The sequence below is a fragment of the Sinocyclocheilus anshuiensis genome, unplaced genomic scaffold (genome assembly GCF_001515605.1).
Source record: "Sinocyclocheilus anshuiensis isolate Anshui unplaced genomic scaffold, SAMN03320099.WGS_v1.1 scaffold178, whole genome shotgun sequence".
Classification (NCBI taxonomy): domain Eukaryota; kingdom Metazoa; phylum Chordata; class Actinopteri; order Cypriniformes; family Cyprinidae; genus Sinocyclocheilus; species Sinocyclocheilus anshuiensis.
This window is the reverse complement of record NW_015546031.1, coordinates 100,172-107,497: the sequence shown is the minus strand read 5'-3', so window position 1 is coordinate 107,497 and position 7,326 is coordinate 100,172. Positions and strand designations below refer to the sequence as shown.

At 46.1% G+C, this 7,326-nt stretch overlaps 1 long non-coding RNA gene across 1 annotated transcript in view; it reads left to right on the top strand.

Annotated features, from left to right (window-relative positions):
• Nucleotides 1-1,096: 1,096 nt before the first annotated feature.
• LOC107698774 (uncharacterized) overlaps nt 1,097-7,326 on the top strand; it is a 15,703-nt gene continuing 9,473 nt past the window's right edge. The window contains exon 1 of the long non-coding RNA XR_001635381.1: nt 1,097-1,109. This is a non-coding gene — a long non-coding RNA (uncharacterized LOC107698774). The remainder of the gene's footprint in view (nt 1,110-7,326) is intronic.

The window sequence follows — 7,326 nt, the reverse complement described above, 5'->3', positions numbered from 1 at the left end:
AGTAAATGAATGAAAGAATGAATGAACATTTCACAGGCATTTGATTAAGAGAAATGGACTAACACTCTTTCTATGGACTAACTTTCTTTATTTCTTTCTTTCTTTCTATATATTTTTGTTTCTCAAGTAAATTTATCTTCATTTCAGATATTTGTACTGTAAAAGTTTAGTCAGTTAAGCCCAAACTAGTTATAACCAACTATAACTAGTTAAGCCCAAAACAGACGCAAACAGTTCACCTGAACACCTGACTACACTCTGAACAAATAAGGCTCCCCAAATTCATTCACTCAAATGCATTCTATCTTTTGCAGGGTTGGGGAAAAGTTACTTTTAAAAGTAATGCATTACAATATCGTGTTTCCCCTTCAGGAACTCGAGCTGCGTCGAAACACATTGGGAACGCCTTCAGCATGACCACGCTCTGAATCACATGTGTAATCAGTCCAATGGATGGGCGACACGTCACGGGCGGGGTGACGTAGTGACCAGGACGCTTAAAAGCATGTGCGGAGGATACAGCGGCAGCTTTCTGTCATTCAGCAAGCGCTCTGTGTGTGTGTCATTTGCTTATTTAGTGTCGTTTGTCCACTTTATAAGCGCCATTATATCAAAGCTTCAGCCAAAAAGAAGCATTTGGGCGAGAGCAGGCAGCGTTTCAGGCTGTGTGTTCCTCCCTGCCCACGCTACAAAAAAAAAAAAAGTTTCGGGACACACACAGTTTGTGGAAGGAGGGAGCTGACTGCCCGCGTTGCGAGTGTTGTCACTGCGTATGCTTCGCTCTCGGAATGCTCTGTTTGAGGAGAGAGCTTTCACCAGCGTTCCTCGCGGTGCCAGCCCTGCTTTCGCCGAGGCGGAGCGGCGGCTGCGCTTGTGGGGATCGCAGATAGATCCAGCGCCCGCTCTCTGGGATCGGAAGCCTGCCCTGTGGTTTGTTCCCCCCGGGGAGAGGGCTCGATGCTCCGCCTGTCTTCATCTGAGGAGGTGGACATGGAGGATGTCGATGAGCTTTCAAAGCCAGTTGCACAAGCATATTATGTCTAATATTATAATGAGCAGCATTTACTGGGAAGCGGAGCTCGCGCAGTCAGCTCTCGAGGGGGTTGATTGTGCTTTTCCCGCTGCAAAACGCTCCTCTCTCCCCAGGCACGCTCCAAGGAGTGTGTCCGTGCCTGTGATCTTGCGGTTCCAGTCCCGCTGCTGCTGAGGCACGGCGGTGATTGAGATCGCGGGGGATCGCACATGACCTGGCGGACGGGTTGGAGATGGGCTCTCCCCATCTCCTCTGAGGAGGTTGAGGCGGTCAGCAGGGGCTGCTGGGCGGGAGCAGTCCCAACCTACCATGTTCCAGCTCCTCATTCAGGGAGTGTCACTTCTCATACTCCCCAGAATTTAGAGTCAGAGTGGCACTCCCAGGCCAAAGGCTTCTAGCGGAAGGCAGGTCTGCGGACCGTCATTCTCACTGGATAGTCTTCGGCTAAAACGTCCTGACGCCTCGCTCCAAGGAGTGTGTCCGTGCCTGTGATCTTGCGGTTCCAGTCCCGCTGCTGCTGAGGCACGGCGGTGATTGAGATCGCGGGGGATCGCACATGACCTGGCGGACGGGTTGGAGATGGGCTCTCCCCATCTCCACCCGCATTCCCTAGATCTAGCGCTCTCTCTCGGGGTTCGGAAGTCCGCGCTGCGGTTTCTTCCCCGTCTGAGTGAGAGCTCGCTGCTGCAGCTATGTTTCTCCGAGGAGATTGATATTGTTTGTATAACCGAGCGGCTCGCGTGCTGCCGAGGCAACGCGTGCATTACATCATTCTCGTTTTTTTATATGAATCTTATCACACCAGGTGTACACCTCATTATACGGTGCCCGTCTCTCCTCAGTGCCCTTGGGAGATCGTTCTGCCAACCCTGCCACCTACGATGCTTCAGGGCGCAGCGGTCTCCGGCAAGCGCTTCTCTCAGTAACCGCCCGGAAATGTAGCGGTACTAAGAGGCTCGCTACCTCTTCGGAGGTCTCATAGAGTAGCTAGTTCGGCCATCCCCTGCCGGTTCGCCACTTCAGGGCACTGAGCTAGCTGCTCTGATTACACCAGAAGTCAGTCTCGAGAGACTGATTCCCTTAGTAGACCTTTTGGCAGCATGGAAACTTCTGCCAAATGTGTCTCAATGGGTCCTGCCCACTGTAGAAAGAGGCTACCGAATCCAGTCCAGTTCTCCGCATCGTTTCAACGGGGTCATTCCCATTCTGGTGGGCCCCGAGCAGGCTCTGATAATGGAACAAGTGAACACTCTCTTGAGGAAGAAGGCCATCGAGGTGGTCCCTCCTCTCGACAGGGAGTCCGGGTTCTACAGCCGGTACTTCATCATTCCAAAGAAGGATGGAGGTTTGAGTCCCATTTTAGATCTGCGTCAGTTGAAATGTTCAGTCATATGACTGAAGTTCAGGATGCTCACTATCAAGCAGGTTGTGTCTCAGATCAGGTCCGAGGACTGGTTTGTCACGATCGATCTAAAAGACGCATACTTTCATATCTCCATCCTTCCCCATCACAGGAAGTTTCTGAGGTTTGCTTTCGGGGGCAAAAGCTCCAGTACAGAGAACCACTTATCTGGGCGTGGTGTGGGATTCGAGTTGGCGGCTCGGCATCGAGATGTCGTCCTCGCCCATATGAAAGAGTTGGGGTTAAGACTAAACGCCAAGAAAAGTGTGCTTTCTCCATTACAGAGGACCACTTATCTGGGTGTGGTGTGGGATTCGACCACGATGCAGGCACATCTGTCTCCTGCTCGGATCGAGTCGATCCTCACCGCAGTTGTGAGAGTGAGAGAAGGACCGGTCACTCACTGTCAAGCAGTTCCAGAAACTGCTGGGTCTGATGGCAGCTGCGTCCATTGTGATATATTTTGGCCTGCTGTACATGAGACCCCTACAGTGGTGGCTCTATACCAAGGGGTTCTCCCTGAGGGGAAACCCGCTCCGCATGCTCAAGGTCACACAGTGCTGCCTTCGTGCCTTAGACATGTGGAGGAAACCTTGGTTCTTGTCTCAGGGCCTGGTGCTGGAAGCTCCTTGTCGCCGTGTAATGGTAGCGACGGATGCGTCCCTCATTGGTTGGGGAGTGGTCATGAGTGGCCGCTCAGCCCGCGGTCTGTGGAGTGCTCGCCATCTCACGTGGCACATCAACTGCCTGGAGATGCTGGCTGTGTTTCTAGCATTGAAATACTTCCTCCCGGACCTAAGAGATCACCATGTGTTGGTGGGCACCGACAACAAAGCAGTGGTCTCTTATATCAACCACCAGGGAGGTCTGTGTTCGCGCCCCCTTTACAGGCTTGTGCACCAGATCCTTGTGTGGTCCCAGGGCAAACTCCTCTCACTGAGAGCAGTTCACATCCCTGGGCATCTCAATATGGGAGCAAACATCCTGTCGAGTCAGGGGCCGAGGCCCGGGGAATGGAGACTTCACCCCGAGGTTGTGAAGCAGATATGGAGAGTTTTTGGCCAGGCTCAGGTGGACCTGTTTGCGACTCAGGAGACATTTCAGTGTCCCCTCTGGTTCTCTCTGACTCATCCAGCTCCACTGGGGCTGGATGCCATGGTACAGACTTGGCCGAGGCTTAGTCTGTACGCCTTTCCCCCAATCGCTCTGCTCCCTGGAGTTCTGGAGAGAGGGCGCCGGGACGGGGTCCGTCTGCTGCTAGTAGCCCCGTTCTGGCCGGCCCGAGTATGGTTCTCAGACCAGAATTCCCATCTTGATGGCTCTCCATGGGAGATTCCCGTCAGGAGGGATCTCCTCTCACAGGCGGAGGGTACAATCTTTCACTCCCGCCCGGAGCTGTGGAAGCTGTGGGTGTGGCCTCAGAGGGGGCACAACTTTTAGCTTCCGGTCTCTCAACCGAGGTTGTTGAGACCATCCTCCAATCCAGAGCTCCCTCTACGAGGAAACTGTATGCCTTGAAGTGGAAGCTTTTAATTTCTTGGTGCGGAGACTGCCGGCTCGACCCAGTTAACTGCCCAGTTGGTATAGTACTGGAGTTCCTGCAGGCCCGATTCTCCGCAGGGTTGACCCACTCCACCCTGAAGGTCTACGTGGCGGCCATTGCCCCGCCCGTGACGTCTCGCCCATCCATTGGACTGATTACACACGTGATTCAGAGCGTGGTCACGCTGAAGGCATTTCCAAAGCATTTCGATGCAGCGTCTCGTTCTCTCGGGGAACCATGGTTACATGCATAACCTGGAGACATACTCCATGAAAGAGTAACTAATTGCGTTACTTAGTTACTTTTTAGTGAAAGTCATGCATTACATTTCTTTTGTGTTACTTTTTGTCACCTGGACTGGCTTGCTTGTTTATTATTTTTATTTTAACAATAAAAAAACCCAAAAGTTATATTTTTGGCAACTGTAAAGGCCCTTTCACACCAAAAGTGAAATTAATAAGCCTCAGGCTGAAGGAAGCGCCTTTGCCTCTACATCTCACACCCAATTTCTCTCAACATGGGGACAGGAGAGGTGCCAGTAAATAAATGGAAAATAAAGTAACTAGCGTTACTTATTTGAAAAAGTAACTCAGATATTTTGTTGTAAACTGAAAGTAATGCCTTACTTTACTAGTTACTTGAAAAAGTGATCTGAATACATAACTCGTATTACTTGTAATGCATTACCTCCAACACTGATCTTTTGGAATTAAAATCGAGCAAAACTTGTAGTGAAGTGCTTTTAATGATGACTCTACTGGCCTGCTATAACAGTTATTGATCAGGCATTGATCAGGCATCACAAACAGTTGACCTTTGGGTTCCAGATCAGGGGAACTTACTGGAGGCACTAAAAGGGCCGTGAGAAAGACAGCGTGTGAGCATGCCCACCTCTGTGGCGTAAAGGCCAGTTAGCATGCATCATGTACATAATTTCTGAGAAAGAGGAAGTGCCTGGCTGTTGACACAGCAGCTGATATATGAGAACCTTGGGTTGTTCTTGTAACTACAATTATGCTGCATTCCACAAAGTTAAACATGAGGGCCAGGACTTCCTGTGGTATTTCAAATTAGAGCCAGTCAGTTTTTTGTTTGTTTAAAAAAACTAAAGCGTGAGATAAGTGGGGTGTTATAAGATGCTAAGAGTACACATTTTTGAAACCGAGGTACCTGGAATTTGCATTTCACAGTAACAGCCTTGTTGCTTAATTGTCTACATATTAATGCATTGAGAAATAAAAAAATAATGACATCAAGCTGCTCACCTTCTGCTGATTGGGAAACACTGTTACACCTGAAATCTGATTTACTGGTGGTTTGTATGCAATTATAAATTATAATAAAAAAAAAAGAAAGAAATAGTTTTGTTACAAATGTGTTGTTGTAATTTTACTTTGTATTTTTTTACTTTCTTCTGTGTGTAATTCCTTTTTAACATATGCAAGAAGGTTATTAGTTAAAACTAATTATATGCACAAAACTATGTACAAACACATAAACTTCTACTGTAGCTATGTACAAACTCGATTTCATGAGTCATTTTCATTCAAAGTGCAATTCATATCAGAATGTAGTTCATAATGTGTTTATGTACTTGCTTAAAGAATGTTTCTGCCATTGGAATGCAGTGAACCTCAGCTGAGATAATTATTTTTTTGTATGAATGAGTTAATTGCTTTTCTTATGTATTTATTTTCCCTGAGGTCAACTCTAGGCTAATGTTAGCCAAGATTTGTTATGCCACATTACAGTTTATTTTTTCATGATAATTTCCACCCTTTTTCTTATCCTCTAACTGTTAAGATCAGACTGAAATGATCAAGGACGCTGTTCACTGTAACTTCAGCTACACAGCCCATAGCAGAATCATAGACGATATAATGCATAATAAATTGCAAGTGTTAAAAAGTACAGCTTTCTGTCTTTACAGTATATCGTTACCCTCTTTCATTTCTAATGCACTGTTGATTGTTCAACATCACACTGCAGTGACACAATACCTTCACATGCTGTGCAAGTCAGCGTCTTGCCCACTTTTGTAATACTGGCCAACACTCAAGAGTATTCCACTGTTACAATAGAACATATTAGCAGAATGCTATTACTGTACTTTTGGGAAATCTTACAAGTCTTACACAGCTTATATCTTGTCTTTTGTATTGGTTTCAGATGCAGATCTTTCAAGTATTTATGTGTAGATCAACTGAAGCAAAATTAGCTCCTCTGCTTTGTGCCATGACTCTGTTAGGATTTGAAAGTATTTGCTTTCACAAAAATATTTTTATTCATGACAGAGACTTTAGGATAAGTTTACAACAGAAGTTCACCTCAAAATCAACATTCTCCTATTACTTAAGGCTGGAATAGACTACACAACTTTTGCCCAGATTTTTGCCCTTATTTCTGGACAAGTTGCCGAAAGTCAGAGCCAGTCTGCAGATTTGAGTTGACTGTTTTAATGGAAAATCACGTAGTGTATGATGGTAATAGACTCCAGACTATGATTCCATCCAGTCTGAGGATATCAAATATGTTTGATATTTTGTGCCGTTTTAGAACACATACCCCTAGTTTCACAGACAAGGCTTAAGCCTAGTCCCAGACTAAAGTGTAAGTCTGAGATGTTTTAACTGAAAGAAACTTGCACTGACTGATCTTAAAATATATCAGTGCCTCTGTTTAGTCTCAAAATGCACACCAGTAATGTTTTTTCTAAGGCATGTTAATAAAAAATACTTAAATGTCCTAATTGAACTATTGCCTAGTCCTGGTTTAGTCTAAGCCCTGTCTGTGAAACCAGGTCATATTGTTTTCAACTGTCATGCATCTCCTAGTAACAAGGCACGTGTTTCTGCTTGAATTTGTTGTGCTCCAAAAAACCTTAAAGGTGACATATCATGAAAATCGGACTTTTCCATGTTTAAGTGCAATAATTGGGTCCCCAGTGCATCTACCAACCCAGAAAATATGAAAAAGAACAACCCAGTAATTTTTTGTTTTTTTTGTTTTTGTGAAAAGACGAGCCTCTCAGATTTCGCTCCCCCTGTGATGTAGAAAGGGAATCTTATTATACCGCCCCTTAATCTGCATGTTTCCACCCACAGCGCCGCCATTGTGTTTTCACAAGCGACAACGGTGTACCAGTTCTAACTCCATTGCGAAAGTTCGAGCAAATCATGCTAACTGTTCTGTCTTTGGCTGCACTGACGAGCACAGAACACTATTTAGAGTCCCAGCCTCAGAGGAGACAAGTGGATTTATTGATTTATTTACTGTGTATATACCAATTTCAAATCTTCCTTTTATAGGCAGGATTATTGAAAAGGTATTCTTTAATCAGCTGAAAAA